This window comes from Amblyraja radiata, chromosome 2 (genome assembly GCF_010909765.2).
Source record: "Amblyraja radiata isolate CabotCenter1 chromosome 2, sAmbRad1.1.pri, whole genome shotgun sequence".
NCBI classification, from domain to species: Eukaryota; Metazoa; Chordata; class Chondrichthyes; order Rajiformes; family Rajidae; genus Amblyraja; species Amblyraja radiata.
The window spans coordinates 61,903,243-61,928,846 of NC_045957.1; positions in this window are offsets into that span (position 1 = coordinate 61,903,243).

A 25,604-nucleotide genomic window follows, 5' to 3' on the forward strand; every position below is an offset into this window, starting at 1 on the left:
ATCCCCGGAGGGAAATTGGTCTGCCGACAGTCACAACACACAAGGTACACAATGTGCACTAAGAAAAGGCAAATAGAATTTAATTCTGATAAATGGGAGGTGCTGCTCTTTGGTATATTAAACTAGGGCAAGATGAGGGTGGGTGCAATGTTGGAGCCCAGGAGAGTATCGCAGAACAGAGAGATCTGGGAATATAGGTGCATGGTTCCCTAAAAGTGGCATGTTATATGAACTGTGTGGTGAAGAAGGCATTTGGCATGCTTGTCTTCATTTGGGAATAGTACTGAGTACAAACATTTGGATATTATGATGCAGCTGCACGTCATTGGTGAAACCACACTTGGAGTACTGAATGCAGGTCTGGTCACCCAGTTATAGGAAGGGTGTCATTAAGTTGGAAAGGGTGCAGAAGAGGTGAGGGGCATGGATAATTTGAATGCTAACAGTCTTTTTCTCTGCAGAGAGGATTCAAAATCCAGAGGTCATAAAATTAAAGTGAGAGAGGAGAGATTCAAGAGGGACCTCAGGGACAACTTTTTCCACTCGGATATGGTAGTCCATATCTGGAATGAGCTGCCTGACTAAGCTGTAAAAGCGGATGCAATTACGTATTTTAAAATACATTTGGTCAGACATATGGATTTGGAGGGCTATGGGCCAAATGCAGGCAAATAAAAAAACATTAAAGGGCCTGTCCCACTTACGCGACTTTTCAGCAACTGTCTTCGACCTTCAAGCTCGGGGGCACTCGCCTGAAAAACTGCTAGGTGCATCGACTGTCAGCGATGAAACCGCGAGCTGGATTGACCGTCAGCACACAAACACACACACAAACACATCGCAAAGTCGGGGGCCAGGGAAAGCGGGGGAGCGCTGTCTGAAATTCACACGGTGCAAGACAAGGTAATACCCCCGATGAACAGGAAGGTAAAAGACGGCTGGCACAGTGTAGGTTAAGTACTTTAAAAGAGCGAGGGGGGGGGGGGGGGAGTGGGCGAGAAGGGTGAGAAGGAGTGGAGACACTTTTAAGAAGCCAGACAACTTTTAATACAGTACTAGACTAAGTGGGACCCGTTGGGTCCCAGCATCACACGGAAGGGCTGGTCCCCCAATGCAATATTCCACCTCTCCACCAATTCCAATATTGGTGGCCAGTGGGGGGCTTTCTGGAGCTCTAGTATGGGTGTTGTGCGCTGAAGGGTCTGGTTTCCGGAGGGCTAGTATGGTTATTGTGGGCCGAATGGATTCTTGGGCTGGCGGCTCAGTCATTCAAGCCTGTTGTGCTGGCAGCTCACTCACTCACGGCTGGTGGGCTGGCAGTTGACTCACGGCTATCCCTTGAAATTCCATTTCAAGCCGGGTGCAAGGCCACCAAATTCAAGTGCAATTTCATACCAATTCAAGCAGGGTGCAAGGCCACTAAAGACAGCGAGTCGTGACCTCTCCCTCCCCCATCTTGCAGAGACTGAGCCACGCCCACACTTCTGGGTTTTATAGTCCCTCCCCCCTCCCACCACGAGGGACGTGACCTTCATGGCGTGATTGACAGGAGAGAGAATCACGACATTTTTTAAACACTAATAACTTTTTTATTTTTCATCGATGGGGAAAATCCACTTGTCCTGCGCAGCAGAGGGGGACTGAGTAAGATGGCCAAAAATCACAGCCGTAAGTGGCAGCGTTTTTCTAAAATCTATATACAGAACAACAGGAAATGGTCAAGATGAGACTTTTAGTAATATAGATAGATAGCGGGCATTTAACATTACCGGTCGGTTTTCCTTGGAGCTTACGTTTTTACTCGTGCTTACTTTTTTTTTCCCCCAATGAGCCAATTAAAATGCCCGGTCAGCAAAGGAGATTCGCTACAGCTACCTCGACCTATTCGCTACAGCTACCTATAACTAAATGGCAACCCCACTACCACTGCTCTACGAGTTCAAAAGAACTATGCCAACCAATTTTACTCGTGGAAAATATTTCAGCATATTGAAACATTTTCCTCGACCAAACTGAGGCCGCGAGTATGCGGGAACTTCTCTCGAGCATGAAGGAGAGTAATAACCATATAAACCATATAACAATTACAGCACGGAAACAGGCCATCTCGGCCCTACAAGTCCGTGCCGAACAATTATTTTCCCTTAGTCCCACCTGCCTGCACTCATACCATAACACTCCATTCCCTTCTCATCCATATGCCTATCCAATTTATTTTTAAATGATACCAACGAACCTGCCGCCACCACTTCCACTGGAAGCTCATTCCACACCGCTACCACTCTCTGAGTAAAGAAGTTCCCCCTCATGTTACCCCTAAACTTCTGTCCCTTAGTTCTGAAGTCATGTCCTCTTGTTTGAATCTTCCCTATTCTCAAAGGGAAAAGCTTGTCCACATCAACTCTGTCTATCCCTCTCATCATTTTAAAGACCTCTATCAAGTCCCCCCTTAACCTTCTGCGCTCCAGAGAATAAAGACCTAATGCCCCTGTCCCACTTAGGAAACCTGAATGGAAACCTCTGGAGACTTTGCGCCCCACCCAAGGTTTCCGTGCGGTTCCCGGAGGTTGCAGGTGGTTGCCGGAGGTTGCAGGTAGTGGAAGCAGGTAGAGAGACTGACAAAAACCTCCGGGAACCGCACGGAGGCGCTACAGGCCTCTCCGTTGCCGGACCAGCAGGTCCAGGAATAGCTCCTTCCCTGCAGCTGTTACACTACACTGTACCTCGGTGATTGCCAATCACCCCCCCCCGGACACTCCTCCCACCGTACTGCATGCACGTAAATAGTTTTATTTATTTATTGCTCATATTTATCTCGCTCTTCTAGGGAGATGCAAACTGCATTCCGTTGTCTCTGTACTGTACACTGACAATGACAATAAAGTTGAATCTGAATCTGAATCTGGAAACCTTGGGTGGTGCACAAAGTCTCCAGAGGTTTCCGTTCAGGTTTCCTAAGTGGGACAGGGGCATTACTGTGCCCTCCTAGGACCACGTGTCGACCATGCTGCAAGTTTGTGGCGAGCGCAAACTCTTCTAAACTCGCAAATTTGGTCATCATAGTGGGACAGGCCTTTAAGTCTGCTTGGTCGGCATGGATTATGTGGTATGGAGGGCCTGTTTCTGTATTGTATAACTATGACTATCTAGTTATACAATACGGTGGTGAGTAGTTCCCGCATTCTCGTAACTAGTCGCGGCTTCATTCTGGTCGCCGCTAATTTTTCAACATGTAACCATATAACAATTACAGCACGGAAACAGGCCAACTCGGCCCTTCTAGTCCGTGCCGAACACTTATTCTCCCCTCGTCCCATCTACCTGCACTCAGACCATAACCCTCCATTCCTTTCCCGTCCATATACCTATCCAATTTATTTTAAATGATAAAATTGAACCCGCCTCCACCACTTCCACTGGAAGCTCATTCCACACAGCCACCACTCTCTGAGTAAAGAAGTTCCCCCTCATGTTACCCCTAAACTTCTGTCCCTTAATTCTCAAGTCATGTCCTCTTGTTTGAATCTTCCCTACTCTCAATGATAAAAGCTTATCCACGTCAACTCTGTCTATCCCTCTCATTATTTTAAAGACCTCTATCATGTCCCCCCTTAATCTTCTGCGCTCCAAAGAATAAAGACCTAACTTGTTCAACATTTCTCTGTAACTTAGTTGCTGAAACCCAGGCAACATTCTAGTAAATCTCCTCTGTACGCTCTCCATTTTGTTGACATCCTTCCTATAATTAGGCGACCAAAATTGTACACCATACGCCAGAATTGGCCTCACCAATGCCTTGTACAATTTTAACATTACATCCCAACCTCTATACTCAATGCTCTGATTTATAAAGGCCTGCACACCAAAAGCTTTCTTTACCACCCTATCTACATGAGATTCCACCTTCAGGGAACTGTGCACAGTTATTCCTAGATCACTCTGTTCAACTGCATTCCTCAATTCACTACCATTTACCATGCACGTCCTATTTTGATTTGTCCTGCCAAGATGTAGCACCTCACACTTATCAGCATTAAACTCCATCTGCCATCTTTCAGCCCACTCTTCCAAATGGCCTAAATCTCTCTGTATACTTTGAAAATCTACTTCATTATCCACAAGACCACCTATCTTAGTATCATCTGCATACTTACTAATCCAATTTACCACACCATCATCCAGATCATTGATGTACATGACAAACAACAGTGGACCCAACACAGACCTCCATACCACATAATCCATGCCGACCAAGCAGACTTAAAGGCCTGTCCCACTATGATGACCTAATGTTGAACATGTTGAAAAATTAGCGACGACCAGAATTTTGGCGCCATGGAGAGTAGCGAGAATTTTTGTGATGTAAGTGCAGTGGTAGTGGGTTGCAAGGAGGTCGTAAGTTGTCATAGGTTGCCATAGATTGTCGCCAGTGCTGACCCGTGAATTTCATTGGCTCATTGGGGAAAAAAACATAAACAGTAGTTTTCAGAACCAAGGATAACTGATCGGAATGTTAACATCTGCCCAACTTCACAGCCGTGTATCTCTGGCCTCTTAAAAGTTGTCTCCACTCCTTCTCTCCACTCTGTCTCCCCCTTCTCCCCCACTCTTTTAAAGTACAGAACTAACCTTCCTGTTCATCATGGTGTGTGTCTGTATCAACATAGAAACATAGAAAATAGGTGCAGGAGTAGGCCATTTGGCCCTTCGAGCCTGCACTGCATTCAATATGATCATGGCTGATCATCCAACTCAGTATCCTGTACCTGCCTTCTCTCCATACCCCCTGATCCCTTTAGCCACAAGGGCCACATCTAACTCCCTCTTAAATATAGCCAATGAACTGGCCTCAACTACCTTCTGTGGCAGAGAATTCCACAGATTCACCACTCTCTGTGTGAAAAATGTTTTTCTCATCTCGGTCCTAAAAGATTTCCCCCTTATCCTTAAACTGTGACCCCTTGTTCTGGACTTCCCCAACATCGGGAACAATCTTCCTGCATCTAGCTTGTCCAACCCCTTAAGAATTTTGTAAGTTTCTATCAGATCCCCCCTCAATCCTCTAAATTCTAGCGAGTACAAGCCGAGTCTATCCAATCTTTCTTCATATGAAAGTCCTGACATCCCAGGAATCAGTCTGGTGAACCATCTCTGTACTCCCTCTATGGCAAGAATGTCTTTCCTCAGATTAGGAGACCAAACCTGTACGCAACACTCCAGGTGTGGTCTCACCAAGACCCTGTACAACTGCAGTAGAACCTCCCTGCTCCTATACTCAAATCCTTTTGCTATGAATGCTAACATACCATTCGCTTTCTTCACTGCCTGCTGCACCTGCATGCTACTTTCAATGACTGGTGTACCATGACACCTAGGTCTCATTGCATCTCCCCTTTTCATAATCGGCCACCATTCAGATAATAGTCCACTTTCCTGTTTTTGCCACCAAAGTGGATAACCTCACATTTATCCACATTATACTGCATCTGCCATGCATTTGCCCACTCACCCAGCCTATCCAGGTCACCTTGCATCCTCCTAGCATCCTCCTCACAGCTAACACTGCCCCCCAGCTTCGTGTCATCCGCAAACTTGGAGATGTTGCATTCAATTCCCTCGTCCAAATCATTAATATATATTGTAAATAGATGGGGTCCCAGCACTGAGCCTTGCGGTACCCCACTAGTCACTGCCTGCCATTCTGAAAAGGACCCGTTTACTCCTACTCTTTGCTTCCTGTCTGCCAGCCAGTTCTCTATCCACATTAATACTGAACCCCCAATACCGTGTGCTTTAAGTTTGTATACTAATCTCTTATGTGGGACCTGGTCGAAAGCCTTCTGAAAGTCCAGATATCACACATCCACTGGTTCTCCCTTATCCACTCTACTAGTTGCATCCTCGAAAAATTCTATAAGATTCGTCAGGTACAGGATGCTGAGTTGGATGATCAGCCACGATCATATTGAATGGCGGTGCAGGCTCGAAGGGCCGAATGGCCTACTCCTGCACCTATTTTCTATGTTTCTATGTCAGATATGATTTACCTTTCATAAATCCATGCTGACTTTGTCCAACCTTCCTGTTCATTGTGGTGTGTGTCTGAAATGCACCGTGTGAATTTCACTCAGACAACATTCCTCCCTCTTGCCCTGTCCCCCGCCTGCATAACTGGCTGGTGAAGGAAGCGATGTGTGTATGTGTGTGTGTGTGTTCCACTCTGACAGTCGCTATTCCAGTTGTCGGTTTTTCAGCGACCTGCTATGACTTGACAGTCGCCAGCTGGCGCCTGAAAAATCACCTGTGGGCAGGCCCATTATCCTGACATTAGTGATAGTGATATTGGTCTTTCGTGAACCAGTAATAGTGAAAGGGGCTGTTGGACCATAACCAGAACAGTGAGACCTAATGAGTAAATACAGGAATAAGCAACTGAAGTTGAACAAGTAAATGTTGAGTTCAAAATTAACTCTGTCATCATCTTTGGCTTTTTGAACACTAGAGATTGTCTGAAGCTACAAACAACAGAAGTCAAGACTGCAAATTAAATTCTGACACCAACTGATATTGGAGCTGACCGAGAAGGTCATTGGATGCTCATGAAGAAAAGGTCAGATGAATTAAGGAGACAATCATAGCAAGACTTGCTTTGCAATCTTTTGAACATAAGAAATAGCTGACATTTCAGCTGCATCCCTCAGGAAAGGATCTTTGAGCCGTGATCTTACAAGAACAGTCAGTTGATAACACACACAAGTAGAATTCAGGCGGACATGAGGAAAGGTTCTGCATAAATTGAAATATATGTACTTCCTGTGATTTTTGGGTCTTGCAACATTCACCTATACACTTACAAGGAAAATGTATATAATTCCAGTGTTTATAAACCACTCACAATCATTGTCAGTAATCCCTCCAGAGAGGATCAAGATATTGCAGAGAATGCCTGTGAAGATACCCCCGAAATGTCACCCATTTCTTCTCTCCAGAGATGCTGCCTGTCCCGCTGAGTTATTCCAGTTTTTTGTGTCTCTTTGGCTTAAGCCAGTATCTGCAGTTCCTCCCTACAAATAAATACCATAATGGCACTGTTCAGGCAAAGACAAGAATTTAACTAACACACTTAGCCGATCTTATTTAATGGACAAAAAAATGTTGAAGATATTGAGCTTGAAACACTCAACATGGTGAGATATATTCCATTTCCTCAGCTTTATGATGTAGAGAATTGAGGAAGCAACCATGAGATGGTATCAAGTCAAGTCAAGTCAAGTTTATTTGTCACATACACATACGAGATGTGCAGTGAAATGAAAGTGGCAATGCTCGCGGACTTTTGTGCAAAAGACAAACAACCAAACAACCAAACAACTATAAACACAATCATAACACACATATTATTTTACATAATAAATAATGGAAGGAAAAACGTTCAGTAGAGTTAGTCCCTGGTGAGATAAGCGTTTACAGTCCGAATGGCCTCTGGGAAGAAACTCCTTCTCAACCTCTCCGTTCTCACCGTATGGCAACAGAGGCGTTTGCCTGACCGTAGCAGCTGGAACAGTCCGTTGCAGGGGTGGAAGGGGTCTCTCATGATATTGTTGGCTCTGGAGTTGCACCTCCTGATGTATAGTTCCTGCAGGGGGGCAAGTGAAGTTCCCATAGTGCGTTCGGCCGAACGCACTACTCTCTGTAGAGCCTTCTTGTCCTTGGCAGAGCAATTCCCAAACCAGATGGTAATGTTCCCGGACAAGATGCTTTCCACCGCCGCTGCGTTGAAGCACTGGAGGATCCTCGGAGACACTCTGAATGTCCTCAATTGCCTGAGGTGGTAAAGGCGCTGCCTTGCCTTACTCACGAGTGCTGAGGCGTGTGATGCCCATGTCATATCCTCGGAGATGTGGACTCCCAGATATGTAAAACAGTTCACCCTATCCACAGGATCCCCATTTATCCTCAATGGAGTGTACGTCCTCGGATGATGTGCCCTCCTAAAGTCCATGATCAGCTCCTTCGTTTTTTTGATGTTCAAGAGGAGGCTGTTATCCTGGCACCAGATGTAACTTCTAAAACAAATGATTCAGTCAGAACACAAAGAGAGACGGCATGACGGAGACGGAAATACATACTTGCCATAGAGAGAGTACAGAGAAAGTTCACCAGACTGATTCCTGGGATGGCAAGACTTTCATATGAAGAAAGACTGGATAGACTTGGCTTGTACTCGCTAGAATTTAGAAGATTGAGGGGGGATCTTATAGAAACTTACAAAATTCTTAAGGGGTTGGACAGGCTAGATGCAGGAAGATTGTTCCCGATGTTGGAGAAGTCCAGAACAAGGGGTCACAGTTTAAGGATAAGGGGGAAGGCTTCTGGGACAGAGATGAGAACTTTTTTTTCACACAGAGAGTGGTGAATCTGTGGAATTCTCTGCCACAGAAAGTAGTTGAGGCCAGTTCATTGGCTATATTTAAGAGGGAGTTAGATGTGGCCCTTGTGGCTAAAGGGATCAGGGGGTATGGATAGATAGATAGATATAATTTATTGCCACACAACCAGGGTTGGTGGAAATTTGGGTTGTCAGCAGCAGTACAATAATAAAGAACACACAATAAAACTGTAACACAAACATCCACCACAGCATTCATCACTGTGGTGGAAGGCACAAAAGTTTGGCCAGGCCTCCTCCATTTCCCCCCCGTGTACAGGACCAGAGTCCAGTCAGTCCAGGATCGGCTCTTCCTCACCGGAGACCGTGGCTTTAAGATGGTGTAGGCCGCAGGCCGGCGGTCGAGATTTAAAGTCTCCACCGCAGCCAGAAGCACCGTAGACTGCAGGGCCGGCGGTCGAAGCTCCCCTCCAGGGGTGATGGTAAGTCCATGCCGGACCCGCGGTAGAAGTTGGCCGCGGGCCGGCAGTGATGGCTTCTTCTTCCCCCGGGTCCCCCACGAGGGATCCCGGGCTGTAGACGCCGCACCAGCTTCAGGCTGCGACTTCAGGCTGCCGGCTGCCCCGGGCCAGCGAAACGGAGCGCTCCCCTCCAGCGAGCCCCAGCGAGGGCTCACCCGCTCCACGCCGAGAGTCCACGCTGCGCCCGCCGCTGAAGTCCCGGGCGCGTCTCCGGGAAAGGTCGCGTCGATCCTTGATGTTAGGCCACGGGGGAGGCGACCTGGAAAAAGTCGCCTCTCCATGGAGGAGGCGGCCGAAGCGGTTTCCCCCTTACCCCCCCACACCACCCCCACACAAAACACACGAAGAAACACAAAATACACACTTTAAAACATACTAAAAAATAAAAAAAAGCTGGAAAAACTGACGCACTGCTGACATGGCTGCACACAGAGGAGCGCCCCCTACCAAGTACCAAGGAGAGAAGGCAGGTACAGGATACTGAGTTGGATGAGCCATGATCATATTGAATGGCGGTGCAGGCTCGAAGGGCCGAATGGCCTACTCCTGCACCTATTTTCTATGTTGCTATGTTTCTATGACATTTAACCTACTCGCTGATCATACTTTCACATGAAAGATGAAATACACATTTAAAGTTACCTGATCTTCAGAGGTGGTTGTTCCTAAACTTTGAAGGCACAATCAAACGTTCACTCTTTGTAACCCGTAATGATTGTTTTCTTCTATAGAAAATGAGAAAGCATCCCCAGATGAGAGAATGAGGAAATCAGGGCCAAAGAGCAGAAATGCAAGATCTGCAGATCTGTCAAAAAGAATTAATCAAAAGAACTATGTCACTAACAGACACTTGATCAAAATTGGATTAGACTTGTTACAACTGGATGAGAAAATGTATCTGGTTGATAGTTTAATATTTTTCAAATATTCAGCAGTCAAGCATGAGCTCAAAAGATAGTTTACTGCAGATGACATTTCTAAGATACTAATTATAGATTATAGACTACAGTTCATAAGTACATAGGAGAAGAAATTGGCCATTTGGCCCATCGAGTCTACTTTACCATTCTATCAAGGCTGATCTATCTTTCCCTCTCAACCCAATGCTCCTGCCTTCTCCCATGATCCTTGACACCCTTAACCCAATCATCCCCTGGATCATTCTCAAACACCTCCCCTGGACCCTCTCCATCACCAACACATCCTTCCTCAGATATAGGGTCAAAAAGCTCACATACTCCAAATGCAATCTGACCAGTTAGCATTACATCCCTGTTTTCATACTCCACTCCTCTTGAAATAAATGCTAACATTGCATTTGCCTTCCTTACAACCGATTCAACTTGCAAATTAACCTTTTGGGAATCTTGCAACCAGCACTCCCATCCCTTTGCACCTCCGATTTCTGAATCCTCTCCCCATTTAAATAATAGTCTAAATATCATTGCATTTATTTCTACTACCAAAATACACGACTCCATACTTTGTTACACTGTATTCCAACTGCCACTTAGCCCACTCTCCCAACCTGTCCAAGTCCTCTGCAGAGTCCCTGCTTTCTCTACACTACCTGGCCCTCCATCTATCTTCGTATCATCCACAAATTTGGCCACGAAGCCTACAATTCCATCATCCAAATCAATAGACAATGGGAATTGCAGGAGACCCAGCAGCCACCCTTGCGGAACAATGCCAGTCATTGGACTGTAGATCACTTCTTAAAGTCTCTGAGAACTGGTAATGTAATCCTGGACTTCATCGTCTGACTTTTCACAAATGATTAGGGAAGGAATACTATGAAGGTGAATTTGATATAATGATGGCCATACCCCTATTTGAGCTTCCTCGCCTCAATAATATACCCTAAAAAGGGATGACAAGTCATCTGCTGCAGAAATGTGTGTACATGCCGATGATATCTAAAACCAACCATGGCTATTGGACAGAGATCCAGAAAGGTGGTCAACTGAAGACAATCATAAAGAGGCAGGCACACTATTACAACAGAAGTGACAAAGGCCTGCTACTGCTAAGATTTGGAGATTCATTGAGGATAACAACAATATCAGGCAAACATCAGAGTGGCAGGCAGTGGTGACGAGATTTCACCTCAGATCATTGAATGTGATTATGGAGGAGAGAGTCCTAAGTTAGAAAGATCACTGAAGCAGGGCTGCCAACATTGGGTGAGAGTTGGGAGTGAGAAATTGCGAGAGACCAAGCCCGAGGGAGCGCAGCGACCGAGGGGGTGTGGGGTGGAGAGCGTGTGGGGAGGGGGGCGAGGATGTCTCCTCCCATTGTTTCGGAGCTTTTGCATTTTTCAGGTTGAAATTGTGCAATCTGGTGCATACTGTAGCGAGTCTTTTAACTTACACTTGAATGCAATATTTATGCTTTAAATTAGATTAGCTGTGAATAAGGTTAGGCTAAATTACATTCCTAATTACATTCCACAGTAGAGCCAGGCTCTGATCAACAGGTGCAGCACATGAATGATCTTAGCATATTCATGTATGGAAATCAGATTATAATCAAACACTTGGCCCATGTTGACCAACCTGGGTCTCACTGCACACCTGGTACTACTCCTGACCCTGACTCCAGTTGCATACCTTCTCTCATTCCTGACCATGAATCCAGCATTACACCTGGCCCCCTAGTCTACCATGATCATAGCTGCTTACCTGCTTAGGGTCCCAGTGCTGAACACTCCCATTGTCCCAGCTTTGACTGCACACCTAGTACTATTCCAGACCTTGACTCTGGATGCACACTTGGCCTTGCTCCTAGTCACTCTGCACTGATAATATATCTGGGCCACACATAAAGTCCCATATCTGACCCCCTGGACTTAACCTATTATGTTCAAGTCCACGGGCGCTTATCTAATGCAGCAATCTTTAATGGGGCACTTCATAGACAAAATTTTGTATAACAAAATTTGCTCCATCCATTGGCTTTATTGTTATCTAACATGCTAGTTACTTTGTCAAATAAGTAATCAATTGTTTGAGCACAATTTCTCATCTATAAAATTATACTCACTGAGCTGTATAAGTATTATGTTACCATTTCCTTCATTTTCCTAATAAACTGTCCTGAAGTCATTTTCACCCCCAATATTTTCAGTATTTTGCTGTCTTCCTCTCAGCTGGGACATTTCCGAAATGCAAAGTCTAATAACTATATATCTAAGCAATATTATTCTATGAAATGTGTTAATATGAGAGTACATAATATTTTCTGTGGTATTCATAACACAATAATGATAAAAAGATCTTTGTTTTGATAGTACCAGGTGTGCAGTGAGAACCAACATGCATGCATTATTATATTACAGTTAATATGTACCGATAGCAAATTTTTGTTCCAATGCTCCCCATTCCCAATTACTTTTACATTGAAGCAATTGAAATCCAAGTGAAGTTTAAATGGCATCAGAAAAATTAAACCTCCGGAATGGATGCTATTCATTACGTGGTTGGTTGCAGTCAGTATCAGCACAATTACTATATCAAACTTTGAATCTTCAGATGTCCTGGTTCAAACTAAAACTAAAGACAGATAATAACCTCCTCATACATTCCCCTGCAATTATCTCTGTCACTCCTTTAAAATATGCCCCTTCTTTGAACAAGCTCTTAAACATCGCATCTGAATCAGTTTCCATCTGATTACACTCCTTGAGGATGTTCATTTACGTGTTCAATTAATAAAACAACAAGATTGGGTACATTTCTATTCAACCTGTCAAATGAATTTGGGGTGGGGGGTGGTTTAGAAATAGTCAGTGAGGTAAACAAACATAATAATTGAGTGGCAAATAACAATAGTGCTACCTTCCCAATATTTAACTGAAGGAAATATGGGTTATCGGGGCTGTATGTTGTGACAGACAGCCTGACATCTTGCATGTCATTGTAATGTTACACTTATCCCATCCCCCTGGATATTCTGGATTAATAAATTAAGGTTTTGTCAACTAATTACAAATCAGGCTAATTACAAATCAATAACATTAGCCAACTCCGAAACACGAAGCGCTGAGCATTGGGATACAGACATCACGGACAACTGACCTCAGTTCCCTGCTCACATCTGGCAGTGCTGTCTGTCTGAACCAGGGACCACGGAGCGTTTTTGAAAGTGGGGAGGCTGAGCGATCACTGTTCACTGGCCTTGGGGGTACCCGGCGAGGGAGTGGAGCAACCTAGTGGGGGCACGTTGTGGGAGGGGGGGTGTCCCCCCTCTCATGGTAGGTACTGTAAAGAGCTTCAATAACGCACTGTTGTCTTTACTACTTTTATTAGTAACTCACAAACAATACTGCACTAGCTGTACGTGGTCCGTCACACGAGCTAGAGAGAGATCAAGGGGTGGGGAGGTTACATTTATACTTGTGATATAGGGAGTGGTTAGTAGTGGTGAGGTCACTATGTTAAAGGCACATCTACATCCTTTCCCTTGGAAACAAACAATACAGTAGTGACATAGCGACCAGGTCTCATGCGCTACGAGCAGGTAGGCAAACAGTTAAACAAGCAGAGGAGCATACAGCTAAGCAAATTCACCATAACGGACAGGCGGCTTAACCAGTCGGCCGGACCGGGTCCGCAGCTCGCCATCTCCTCCCTCTGCAGGAAGAGCAGTTGCCGGAGCGGTGGAAGGAGCCGGGGAACCCGGAGGAGAAAGAGCCGGCGGAGGCGGAGGCGGGGACATAGTGGTGGAATCGGGTGGACGGGCAGGCGAGCCAGGGGAAGCAGGCGGCGAGTGAGGCTGAAAGAGCTGGGAAGGCAGGGACCGAGGCAAACGCGGGGCGGCAGGCAGTGTTTCGTTCAGGGGAGGGGAGAAAGGGACGGCAGGCGGCGGAGGAGGCTCGTTGACAGGCCGAAGATGTTGGCGGGTCCGCCGGTAAATGGTGCCGTCGTGGTTGACCAGGTAGGATCGTGGCGTCCCGCATCACCGACAACGGTGGCAAGTTTAGAGGGACCTGAGGGGGACTGCATCCGGACGACTTGGCCGGGGAACAGACGCGGAAGGGGGCGGCAGGACTGGTCGTGGGAGCGCTTCTGCACTTCGTGCTTGTGAGCAATGCGCTCCTGGACAGCAGCCGGCTGGAGGGGAGAGGGCACGAGGGACCGCTGGGTCACAGGGAGCGGAGGTCTCGTAGTGCGAGACATCAGCCGTTTGGCTGGCGAGCCCAGGGCAGTGTCGCGGGAGATGTTACGGATATTAAGAAGGGCTAAGTAAAAATCAGATTCAGACAGTCTACAATGTTCCAGCAAGTCCTTGGCACTGCGGACAGCGCGCTCCGCCAGGCCGGTACTCTGCGGGTACTCTGGACTGCTGGTGTAATGACGGAAGTTCCAGCTGGCAGCGAATCCCCGGAACTCGGCACTGGTGAACTGGCTGCCGTTGTCAGATTGGAGGGTCGCCGGGGAGCCGAAGGTTGCGAAGTGGCGGCGCAGCTTGCCAATGACGGCCGAAGAGGAGAGAGAGTGCAGCTGATCAACTTCGAACCAGCTGGAATAAGAATCAACAAGGACCAGAAAGTGCTTGCCACGCCACTCGAAAATGTCAGTGGCGAGAGCCATCCATGGAAGTTCAGGGGCAGGCTGTTGCAGAAGTGGCTGGCGTTGCGGACGGGGAGCGAGGCTATTGCAGGTAGCGCAGGCGGAGACCCTGTCCCGGATGTATTCGGCCATGCCGGGCCAGTAGAATTGACTCTGGGCGTGTGACAGAGTGGCTTCGGCCCCAGGATGACCGCGGTGGGCGGATTCGAAATAGTGAGCGTGCAGCGCAGCGGGCACGACCACCTTGTGTCCCTTCACCACCACGCCGTCGTGCAGGACAAGCTCGTCGCGGACCAGGAAGTACGGTTCAGCACCGGCAGGTAGAGATGAACGACGGTCTGGCCAGCCCTGCCTGATGACGTCGGCAAGCTGCTGCAGGGCAGGATCCAGGGCAGTGTACATGACCAGGGATTGCATCTGCTGAGAAGGCACAATGTTAAGGTTAAGCACCATCAGGTCGGACGACTCGTATGGGTGTTGGGCAGTGGATAGCAGGGGTGCACGGGACAGCGTATCGGCCACAAACATGTCCTTGCCTTTGCGGTACACAATTTGAAAGGTGAAGCGTTGGAGCTGCAGCATCATACGCTGCAGGCGGGATGAGGCGGCGTGTATCGGCTTGTTCAGGATGGTGACCAGCGGCTGGTGGTCAGTCTCGATAACGAAGTTGTTGCCTAGGATGTAATCCTTGAACTTCGAGCAGGCAAACACCACGGCAAGGAGCTCCTTCTCGATCTGAGCATAACGCTGCTCAGCAGAGGTCATGGTGCGGGAAGCGTAGGAGACGGGTAGCTGCAGCTTGTCGTAGAGCTGCAGGCAGGCGGTACCGAGGCCGAACTTCGAGGCATCGCAGGTGAGGACGATGGGGCGCTTCAGGTCGAAAAATTTGAGAGTGGGTGCTCGGACCAACTGGGACTTCAGGGCTTCGAAAGCCGACTGATGGTGCGGGAACCAAACCCAGGCGGCGTCCTTCTTGGTCAGTTCCCTCAAAGGAGCGCTCATTTCGCTGAGGTCGGGGATGAACTTCCCCAGATAATTAACCATGCCCAGGAAACGCTGCAGGCTGGGCACGTCGGTGGGCGATGACATGCTGGAGACGGCAGCCGTTTTCTGCGGGTCGGGCTTCAGACCCGAGGCAGTGAAAACATGCCCCACGTACGTGACCTCCGGGACATGTTAAAGGCACATCTACAGGTACTTTTTGAAATTTTGATGTATTAAAATCATGTTTTAGTGCATGTAGAAATATGATTTCAATGTTTTTAGTTTGAGGTATTTTTAAGAGGTAACTTTTTAAGGGGTAACTTTTTCCACACAAAGGGTGGTGGGTGTATGGAACAAGCTGCCAGAGGAGGTAGTTGAGACAGGGATTTTCCCTACATATAAGAAACAGTAATGGGGCTTTTTCACGGGGCGAGTTGACGCAAGATGTCACCAGAGTGAAGTGGTCGTGGTCCAGCACGAGTTTCGCACGATATAACGGGGGGTAGATAAAGATTTCCCACGGTACTCGGCATTTCTGTTATTTGTGCAAGTGACTTGTCCGTCTCCCGAGCTTTCCCGTTAATCTTGAATGAACATCGTGAACTGTAGTGTTGTTAATCACGTGGCACAAATGATGTTACTTTGTTTTCACACACTATATTGGTTTTTTTCACACACTATATTCCTCCCTTGGTTGAATTGGCTCATTTGGAGACATGCCTATACTAACTATGTGCATCGAGAACACTTGCGTGAAGGCAGAAGGGTGAGATTAATTAAAAAGAGAATTAAGAGGAAGTCTCACTGGGTGAAGCCCATCTTTCAACGGAGACCTCAATTTGGACAATATGATCAGCTGCTTAATGTGCTGTGCGAAGAGGATAAAAGTGCATTCACAAACTTTGTCAGAATTTCACCCGAGCTCTTTAATGAGCTGAAGAATAATCTGTTTTTTTTAGACAAATGTTGTTTGGTGTGATGCACCTTCTCTCAATATGTGCAAGAAGTCGTCTTTTTATTTTGTCAAATAGGAATAAAGACTTTGTCTCACATTGACCGTGATGGTTGTCTTATTTTATTATCTACTGAGAGGTGAAACTTTCAAACGTTTAACCAGTCAGTAGACAGACAATAAATAGTAACAATCGAGCCATAAATGGTGTATACATGGTGAAGGGAACAATGCTGTGTGCAAGATAATGTTTAAAATCATGCGAGGAATCGATCGGGTAGATGCACAATCTCTTGCCCAGAGTAGGCGAATCGAGGACCAGATTACATAGGTTTAAGGTGAAGTGGAAATTATTTAATATGGATCTGATTAAATACTGTCAGTAGTAAACCCGATCAAAAACAACATCAGGACGTCTATTAAACACCAGCGATCCCAGTAAACACCCAGCCGAGACTTATTACAGGTCTAGTGGAAAGACACAAAGCGCTGGAGCAACTCAGCGGGTCAGCCAGCATCGCTAGACAACATGGATAGATGATGTTTCGGGTCGGGACTCTTCTTCAGCGCTGAGTTACTCCCGCATATTAATCGCAGATTAGCGTCTGCGATTCTTTGCTCCTGCATTACGGGGTCTATCTCGATTCCCGATAAAGTCTAAAACCCATCCTCCAGAGTTCTCAGCCCAGGGCGCCCATAAACAAGCCCTTAACTCCACACTGGGGACAGAGGCTGAGAGGTGTACAAAACCATGAGACGAACAGGCAGGGAAATAGCCAGAGTCCAGGCTAATATATGTCCTTTGCCCACAGAGGGGATTCGAGGACCAGAGGGCATAGGTTCAAGGTGAGGGGGGAAGATCTAATAGGAATCTGAGTGAGGGGGTAACATTTTCGCACAAAGGGTGGTGGGTGTATGGGTGTATGGAACAAGCTGCCAGAGGAGGTAGTTGAGGCTGGGTCCATCCATACATTTAAGAAACATTTAGACAGGTACATGGATAAGACAGGTTGGGAGGGATATGGACCAGACGCAGGCAGATGGGACTAGTTTCGATGGGACATTTTGGCCGGTATGGGCAAGTTGAGCCGAAGGGCCGGTTTCCACACTGTAACTCGATAACGCCAGTGAGTATACGATCTAAGATAGTCCGAGGGTCTCGAATGAGGTAGGTAGTAGTTCAGAAATGCTCTGTGGTTGGTGTTAGGATGGTTCAGTTACATAAGTGCTCAAATGTAGGCACCGTTTTCGCAGTGGAAGCTCCGAGACTGCAGCGGGCGATTGTCGTGTTGGCTGGGACTCCTGTTATCCATGCAGGGGATTGACCTCAGTCTGAAGAAGGCTCTCGAGCCGAAACGCCACCAGTTCCTTCTCTCCAGAGTTGCTGCCTGTCCGGCTGAGTTGCTCCAAGCAACTGGTGTCTATCTTCAAAGGACTGACCACCGGGCTGGATGTCGGGGTTGGCGTGTTGCGTTTCACAGACCGAACTGTCCAATTAATGGTAACAGATGGGCACTGAGGGAAGTCCCCCCCCCTCTCTGTTTATCTGCCCTTTCTTTAACTTTTGTGCCTCTATGCAAGTATCTCGCGAGCCATCCCAGACTGCCCATTTCTGCTCCCCCTCGTCTTTAATAACTACATTTCCCTAACAATTACTATCTTTGTTAGTTATAGGAGCAAAATTAGGCCATTCGGTCCATTAAGTCCACTCCGCCATTCAATCGCGGCTGATCTATCTCTCCCTCTCAACCACATTCTCTTGCCTTCTCCCCATAACCTCCTGACAGCCGCACTAATCAGGAATGTATCTATCTCTGCCCCTATTCTTCACCCTTTTGACAGTAGTTTTGTTTTATTGGAGACGCGGGAGACAGCGGATGCTGGAATACTGAACAAAACACGAAATGCTGGAGGAACTCGGTGCATTTGTGTTTAAGAAGGAACTGCAGATGCTGGAAAATCGAAGGTACACAATAATGCTGTAGAAACTCAGCGGGTGCAGCAGCATCTATGGAGCGAAGGAAGTAGGCAACGTTGCCTATTTAGTTCGTTCCATAGATGCTGCTGCACCCGCTGAGTTTCTCCCGCTGAGGTTGGGCAGGCGAGGATTATGTTACTTGGAGTGCAGGAGGCTGAAGGGTGATCTAATGGAGGTGTATAACCGAGGGGAAATGCACAGACTTTTACTCAGGGTCGGGGCATCAAAAAGTAGAGAACACGGGTTTAAAGTGAGAGGGCAAGATTTAATAGAAAGCTGAGGAGCAGCTTCTTTACACAGAGGGTAGTAGGCAACATTGCCTATTTCCTTCGTTCCATAGATGCTGCTGCACCTGCTGAGTTTCTCCAGCATTTGTGTGTGTGGGTGGGAGTAGGGGGGAGGGGGTGGGGGGGGAGAGAGATAAGGCAGCCTGAAGAAAGGGTCGCCTGTCCATTTCCCTCCGTAGATGCTGCCTGGCCCGCGGAGTTCCTACAGTCTTAGAAACTGCTTTAGACAAAAAGAGACACAAACTGCTGGAGTAAAATAGCTCAGCAAGTGAGGTACCTGAACACTCAAAAATGAAAAAGAATGAAAATGTGATTATTTCACCTCCCTTCAACTATTTTGTGTTTCAGCATGAGAGGGATTATAACATTAGAAACATTCATCTTGTAGTGATGTGTTAATGAAGAATTGCAGACATCAATCTGATAGTAAAAAATATATTTATTTAACAATGAGGTAAAACAAGCACTGACAATCAAACTGCTCAGTTACTCACCGTTCGCAGGAGTTCCCACGGTACCCGCAAGAGTTATTTTGGATATTGCACGGATATCGCACTGGCCACTTGTTCATACAATGTTGCAATGCTCAACCACAAGTGTACGTCACTCTTGGAGAAATTCAAACTTTCTTGAATTTTCTCCCGAGTGACCAAGTTACACGATTACCTGCCGTTAGCGCCACGGTGGTCCACGGTGGTCCACGAATGCCGTACTGTTATCGCACGAGGTTCCCACGATGTTAAACTCTGGTTCACTCTTGCGTCAAGTCGCCCCGTGAAAAAGCCACTTTAGACTGATACATGGTGGATAGGAAAGGTTTGGAGGGATGTGGACCAAAAGCAGGTAGTGTAGCTGGGACATGTTGGCGGGTGTGGACAAATTGCGCTGAAGGGCCTGTTTTCACAGTGTATCGCTCTATGACTACATGAATGCTTCAAAATCAAGTGGTCGAGTTTTATTGCCATATGCTCAAGCATAGAAACATAGAAAATAGGTGCAGGAATAGGCCATTCGGCCCTTTGAGCCAGCACTGCCATTCAATATGATCATGGACTGTTCATCTAAAATCAGTACCTCTTTCCTGTTTCTTCCCCATATCCCTTGATTTCGCTAGCCCCAAGAGCTAAATGTAACTCTCTCTTGAAAACATCCTGTGAATTGGCCTCCACTGCCTTCTGTGGCAGAGAATTCCACAGATTCACAACTCTCTACGTGAAGAAAGTGTGACCTCATTTCAGTCCTAACTATCCTACCCTTTATTCTTAAACTGTGACCCCTGGTTCTGATCTCCCCCAACATTGGGAACATTTTTCCTGCAGTTAGATTAGTGAAAATCTAGCAGGCAAGCAGGATGCTTTCTCCAACCACCCCCATTTGAAGGCCACTATCTCCCACCGCTTCTACCCAGTGCTTGGTACTTACCTCCAGCAACCCCTGGTTGTCCTCCAGGATGCACCAAGCCGCAGCCTGGTCCATGCCGATAAACAGGACGAATTCGGCGCAGAGACTCTCACGGCAGCGGCGCAATGCATCCAACGCCTCTGACGACCTGGAACTGTTGCACTGAGGCTGCTCCATGGCCGGAGCTGCAGCCCGGCAAACACTTGCCAGCCCCGGCTCCCCATCCACATCTGTCCCCGCCATTGGTTCTGCTTCCATTCCTCCCTCAGCCCCGGCTCTCCAACACCCGCGGCCCATGCAGTTGATGAGTTTTGAAATTTTCGTTGATCACAGAATTTCTCACGACAGAGTGTGAGAAATTTGTGATCAGCGTGAGAGCATGAGAATTTGTCGAAATGCGTGGTTCTAATGCTCAATGCATGAGAGTTGGCAGCCCTGTATATATGTGTACTTACGTCACTTACGGCCGTCTTTTTTGGCCTCCTCGTACAGAGCCCCCCTCCGCTGGACTGGACCAGAGGATTTTTCCCATCGCTGAAAAATCAGAGATATTAATTGTAGATGGTTTATGCATGCAACCTATAATGTAGCTACCTCAATACCACTAACCACGCCTACCCATATCAGTATAACTGTGATATCCTCCCCTTGTTCCCCCCTGTTGGTTCCAGCACGCCTGAAGACTAGATGCAGTCAGTGCTGGGACGTGTGTACTATGTGCTATAATAAAAGACTCAGTAAAGGTTACAGTGTGTTAGACTTCATCCTTTACATGGTGTCAGCAAGTAAGCCTAGTGCCTCCTGTTTGTCGGTTTTTATTTCTCCCTTGTGTATCAGTGTTTAATTTCATTTTGTCATGGCATCTTCATGCCGAAGGCCATCTCCCCTTGTCTTTAACGCTGACATTGCGGAACGATGGGCTACTTTTGTGATGGACTTCAATCACTTTGTTAATATTGTGCACCGAAATGACCCAGATGCGGTCAAAGCCTCCCTTCTGTTGAACCTTGCCGGTCCAGACGCCATGAAACGGGCTCAAGCTTTCGTCTACACTCCAGCGGTCCTGGATGACAACGACCAGGTCGTCGAGCCGGCGGTATCTGCCAATGACCCGGTATGCCTCTTGCGCAAGTTTGCGGAGATTTGTGACTTGCCCTCCAACCGCATATTGGAGCGGGCTAGATTCTTTACTCGTAAGCAGCAGCCTGATGAGCCTGTTGAGTGTTTTATCGTTGACCTGCGCTACCTTGCTCAGCGGTGCCGTTTCGATACCATGCGTGATCAACTCACCAGGGATATCCTGGTCCCCGGCATGCTAGATCAGAAACTACGTGCAGATCTGCTGCAGAAGCCAGACCTCACCCTAACTCAGGCAATGCATGCCTGCCGTATCGCTGAAGTGGTTGTCCCGCCACATGGGCTGAGGGGGTCTGAAAACCGTGCCATAAATCTAACTGGCTTCGCTGTGCCCCGTCGCAGGCAGGACAATTTTCGCCCTCCGCCGCGTCCCGCTCACACATCTCGGGTCCTGAATACCAAGAAGTGCCCCAACTGCAGTTATGTCCACTCAATGCAGTCCCAGTGCCCGGCATTTGGAAAGGCCTGTACCTTCTGTGGGAAAATGAACCATTTTGCAGCTGTATGCCGCTCCCGTGGGAAAGCTCCCCAACCTTCCAGACAATTCTTAAACAACCTTCAGCAGTTTGATAACTACCTCGATTCTCAGTCTTCTGTCGACACTGCCCCCGACTCTGAGCTCAGCGTTTCCATGGGAGACACCAGTATTTACACTCTCCTCCGTAGTTGATCTCGCCTCCCCGATCCTTCTGTGCTCGTTACTGTGAACAACAAGTCCTTCTCTGCAAAGCTAGATACGGGGGCGAAAGTGAATGTTATGTCAACATCACTGTTCAACAAGATAAGGAATAATGAGCTGTTGACTGCTGATCGCTCTATACTACGTGCTTATGGGGGAGAAGAGCTAACACCTGTGGGGAGGGCCACCTTCCATTGTCTGCTGCAGAAAGCATCCCGTGACCTGTCGTTCTTCATTCTGGACTGCGACTGTGTGACTCTTTTGAGTAATCAAGCCTGCCAGGACCTTGGTCTAGTGTCTTTCGACCACACGGTCCATGAAGTGCGGGTGATGCTGAATCCACTCTCCGAGTACCCCGACCTCTTCGATGACAAACTGGGAAGCTGCCTCTTGTGTACAAGATTGCTACTGACCCCTCTATCACGCCTGTGATCTGTACCCCACACAGGGTGTCATTCGCTATGAAGGACATGGTGGAAGCCATGCTGAACAACATGGTTAAAATGGGGGTGTTGGAAGCCGTCAGCGATCCCACCGAGTGGGTCTCCACCATGGTCGCCACCATGAAGAAGGGTAAGAACGAAATACGGGTGTGCATCAACCCCAAGGATTTGAATCTGGCTATAAAACGTCCCCAGTACCCTATGCGGACTGTAGAAGATGTTGCTGCCCAGGTCGGTCAGGCCAGTGTTTTCGGTCCTCGATGCCAGGAGCTCGTTCTGGCAAATACCTCTGGACAAACGCTCCTCAGACTTAACAACTTTTAGCACACCCTTCGGAAGATTCAAGTTTTTACGAATGCCGTTCGGCATCAACTCTGCTAGCGAGGTGTTTCAGCGCTCCATGGAGCAACTGTTTGCCGGTCTGCCATGTGCCATTATTGTGGATGACATTCTTGTTTATGGGAGAGATGCTGCTGAGCATGATCGCAACCTCCGACGGATTCTTGACCGCGCTCGCCAGATCAACCTAAAGCTTAACCCATCCAAATGCAGGTTTCGTGTAGCTGAGGTGCCATATGTTGGCCACATTTTTACGTCCCGCGGGCTGAAACCTGATCCGCAGAAGACAAACGCTATCTCCGAGCTGCCTGCCCCGACTGATGTTACCAGCCTGCAGCGTTTCCTGGGCATGGTTAATTATCTGGGCAAGTTTATCCCAAACCTCAGCGAGTTAAGCGCGCCTCTGAGGCAACTGACGAAGAAGGACATCGCCTGGTCCTGGTTTCCCCAACACCAGCAGGTTGTTCGGTTCTTCAATCTGCAGCGTCCAATTGTGGTGACGTGCGACGCTTCCCGTTTTGGACTCGGTGCTGCCTGCCTGCAGCTCTATGATGACGGCTCACTGCAGCCCATTTCCTATGCCTCGCGAACTATGACGGACACCGAGCAGCGCTATGCTCAAATAGAGAAGGAGCTTCTGGCGGTTGTGTTTGCCTGCTCCAAATTCAAGGACTTCCTTTTCAGTGCCAGGTTCACTGTCGCGACGGATCATCAACCCTTGGTGACTATCCTCAACAAGCCAATCCACATCACCCCGGCCAGACTGCAGCTGCAGCTCCAGCGGTTCGACTTCAAGATCGTGTACCAGAAGGGCACTGAGATGCACGTGGCTGATGCGCTGTCCAGAGCCCCCCGGTCCTCCTGTGACAGACATCCCTACGAACAGGAGGATTTGCAGGTTCTCAATGTCAATTTCGTTCCCTCCAAACAGCTGCAGTGCCTGGTTGAGCACACTGCCAACGACCCCGATCTGCAACAGCTTGCTGCTGTCATCAGGCGCGGGTGGCCAGACAAGCGCACCTCGTTGCCTGCGGGTGTGCATCCCTTCTTTCTGGTTCGCGATGAACTGGTGCTCCGGGACGGGATCATCATCAAGGGTCACAAGGTGGTCATCCCTGCTTCCCTGTACGACTCGTACTACACCGCTGCCCACATGGGGCATCCAGGAGCCGATGCCACAGTCTCACATGCCCAAGAACAATACTATTGGCCTGGCATGGCAAAGTACATTAAGGCCCGTGTAGCCTCCTGTCCTGATTGTAACTCTCTTGCCCCTCACCAGCAGCGGCAGCCGCTTCTGCAACAGCCGGCCCCTGACATGCCCTGGTCATCGCTAGCTGCAGACATTTTTGATTGGCGTGGTAAGCAATACCTCGTGTTGGTTGATTCCTACTCGAACTGGTTCGAAGTGGACCTTCTCCCTGCCATCACCTCTGAGATGGTCATCAGTAAGCTGCGCCGACACTTCGCCACCTTTGGGTCCCCGGTCCGTTTACAGACCGACAACGGCCGTCAGTTCACCAGCGCAGAGTTCAAAGCTTTTGCTGCGAAGTGGAACTTCACTCATTTCACCAGCAGCCCAGAATAACTGCAGAGCAATGGCCTGGCTGAACGTGCTGTCCGCAGCGCCAAGACCTTGCTCGAGCTGTCTCGTCTCTCCAATAGTGATTTCTACCAGGGTTTGTTAAACCTCCGTAACATTTCCAGGGACAATACCATGCGATCCCCTGCTCAACGTCTGATGTCACACGTTCTTCGCCCACCGATGCCAATCGCACAACAATCCTTGGTGCCAAAGGTCCTTCAGCCTGCTGCTGTCCAGCAGCGGATTGCTCAACGGCATGAAGTTCAGCGCCGCTCCCACGACAAGTCCTGCTGCCCTCTCTCACCACTACTGCCTGGCCAGGTCGCTCGCTTGCAGACTTCCACCGGTTTCTCCCGACTCGCAACCGTGGTCGGGGTGGACAATTCGCCACGGTCTTACTTGGTGGACTTTGAAGGGACTATCTATCGCCGCAGCCGCCAGCACCTGTTGGCTGTCAACGAGCCTAAGCCTCCCCCTGCGGCCACGCATGCTCCTCGGTTGCGATTCGAGCCTCCAACCACTAACTACCCCTCGACTCGCTGCGTGCCCCCATCTGCTCGCTCGCCGCGGTCCCCTCACCCTGCTCCTCCGGGTTTCTCAACCCCTGTCCGCTCCTCCCCTTCCCGCTCTCCTCTCTCACCGCCTGCTCCGATCTCTCCTGCACAGTCCCCTTCCCCTGGCTCTCCTGTGCCGGTCGGCTCCCCTTCCGCATTCCGGGCTGCGTCCCCGCCGGCGTTCTCCTTCCCAGCTGTTCCTGCTCCTCCTCCTCTTCTTTCGGGTGGGGAGGGTGAGGGTGCCATGCGCACCCGCTCGGTCGGATTGTCAGACCTCCTGACCGTTACGGTGATTTTGTTTAGATTTGCAGGTTTTGTATAATCTCCCTGCCACTGTTATATCTTTGATTTCTTAATTTTCTAAGGGGAAGGATGTAGATGGTTTATGCATGCAACCTATAACGTCGCTACCTCAATACCACTAACCACGCCTACCCATATCAGTATAACTGTGATATCCTCCCCTTGTTCCCCCCTGTTGGTTCCAGCACGCCTGAAGACTAGATGCAGTCAGTGCTGGGACGTGTGTACCATGTGCTATAATAAAAGACTCAGTAAAGGTTACAGTGTGTTAGACTTCACTCCTTTACATTAATGTTTTTAAAATGTTGCCATTCTCTCTGCTGCCCCTGCTGGTGGGAGGGGGGAGGGACTATAAAACCCGGAAGTGGTGTGCCTCACTCAGTCTCTGCAAGATGGAGGAAGCGGAGGGTCACGTCTCTCTGGGCTCTGAATAACACTGAACACATGTCTACTCAACTGTGAGTGCCCTTAATGTGGTT